This window comes from Saimiri boliviensis, chromosome 10 (assembly GCF_048565385.1).
Source record: "Saimiri boliviensis isolate mSaiBol1 chromosome 10, mSaiBol1.pri, whole genome shotgun sequence".
NCBI lineage: Eukaryota > Metazoa > Chordata > Mammalia > Primates > Cebidae > Saimiri > Saimiri boliviensis.
Genome location: NC_133458.1, coordinates 8,272,398 through 8,274,801, shown reverse-complemented (window position 1 = coordinate 8,274,801; position 2,404 = coordinate 8,272,398).

Sequence of the window (2,404 nt, the reverse complement as noted above, 5' to 3'; positions counted from 1 at the left end):
GGTAATGAGCTATTCCTTGATTTGGTTATACATTAAGTTTGTTTATAATTAGTCATGCAACTATATATGCTTAATATTCATTTGTATATTTTTTTGTATAAAAAGAAAACTAAAGAACTCAAACTTCTGTCAAAGTCAAATACCTTTAGACAAATCTTAAGGATAAAGGAAATGAAAATTCCATCAAAGTGGTGCAGTGACCTGGGTAGGAGTTTATAGATTATAATCTGGCTTGAAAATCAGAAATTATATGAACCAAATCTAAGAGAGACAGCTAGGTGACCACCTCCTTTAGGTAACAAAGTCCCTCTTTTAGACTCTAAGTAAGATTGACGGGGTCCCATTAGTGTCACATAGTATAGACACATCCCAACTGTATTCTCTAGTTAAGAAGTTCAGCAAGATGGACACTCATTTCCCAATATCGAGAACCACAACATAAAAAGAGAAATTGTATACTTGAGCAGCCCTTTTGAGGCAGGAGATGGTGGAGGGAACCAGAGACCGGATACAGGGCAGAATGAGTGCAAGCATGAGAGCAGAAGCAAGAGGAAGGGGCAAGTGAGCAAGAAGTGAGGTAAGAAGCAGGGTTGAGCAGCCAAAACAAAACTTAGGTTTTTAAAAAGTGAGTAAGGAGCCCTCATGGCCCGCTAGATCCTGACCAAACCTGTCAGGGGAAGCTCCTCAGAGATGGGCATGCACATTAGACAGAAGAAGTATCCTTAAAATGTTCCTGTATGGTAATTAGCTATTTAAGGTTCATGCATATGGACTGCATATCATACGTGTACTTAAAATTATGGGATGAAGGTGACTCGCAAGCGCACAAGGGCCGAAGTACTAAATAGTTAAGCAACCCACCTGCCTATCAAAAGGCAGATGCTGGCTAGAGATTAGGCAGTCTTGGGCAGAGAAGAGAAAAAATACAAAAAGAAATCAAAGTACACCAAACTGACGCTGATCTCATTTCACAGAGGTCAGTCCACTCTTCCATCTCGGAGACTGTAATACTGTGCTTCATACACTTTTGCTCCTTTACTATCTGTGTGTATCTTGTCCAATTCCTTGTTCGGGAACCAAGAGGCTGGAACTGCATGACATCATCCAGTAACACTTGTAAGGAGAACAAAATAAACATCAGGGATAATAAACATAAACATCCCAACATCGGGGATGCCACTAGTTCCAGAAATGTTTGTGAAAGTTGATCAAATGAATTGGGTCATTTTTGTCATACCCAACAAAAACAAAGTCAGAAGGCACTCAGGGCACATAGCAATGCTCCAAGAATGCAATTCTCCACATGTCTGACTGCTGAAACCAACTACTGTAACCTGAGACCAGCTTTATCTACCGCTGCTGAGATAACTTGCTGCTCTAGGACTCATTTTGCCCAGTGCCATTGCCCCCCAGCTGGAACTTGCCAGCTCCGCAGAGCCTTAAAGAGCAATGAGTAACATTCAGTAAAACCTCCAGCCTTCTCTTTGTTCTTCTGGTGTGCATGTGTGTCCCAAATGGCAATCCTTTCTTCCCAAATAAACAATTTAACTTAGAGCCCAGTCTCTACATTTGTATTTTGACTTCAACAGCTTGAAGCCAGAAAGAGTGGGAAACTCAGTAAAGGAAGCTGAGGCTAGACTTAAGCACTGAATGAAATAAAGAAATGCAATAATAGAAAGGCCTTGAGAGCATGAACTTCCATGCCACAGCTGAATTCATAAAGGATCACCAGGGCCGGGCACGGTGGCTCACGCCTATAATCCCAGCACTTTGGGAGGCCGAGGTAGTCGGATCACAAGGTCAGGAGTTCGAGACCATCCTGGCTAACATGGTGAAACCCCGTCTCTACTAAAAATACAAAAATTAGCCAGGTGTGGTGGCACGTGCCTGTAGTCCCAGCTACTCAGGAGGCTGAGGCAGGAGAATGGCTTGAATCTGGGAGGGGGAGGCTATCGTGAGCCAAGATCGCACCATTACACTCCAGCCTGGGCGACAGAGCAAGACTCCATCTCAAAAAAAAAAAAAAAAAAAAAAAAAAAAAAAAGACCACTGGATTTGGAGGCCCGGTAACAGATGAGAATAACTTAGGCGATGTTATACCCAGTGAGCTTGAGGAACACGTGTCTGTCCCTGCCATGTGGAGGAAGACAGCACCTGGTATTTTATTTGCGCATAGCACACGCGCATTAAATATTTGCTGAGTGAATCCCAAACCAGGCGTACTTCCAAACTCCCTGAAGCTGTGCTACAGGGACACGAGGTGGCGCTGTTCGCATTCATGGGGTGGGGAGGCGTGGCTTAGCCAAAGTCTCCCTCATCATTGGCTGTTAGAGAGTGAGCGGCAAGCAGGTTGTCCATTGGATACTAGGATATGGCGGCTCCCCGACTGGGAGGATTACACACT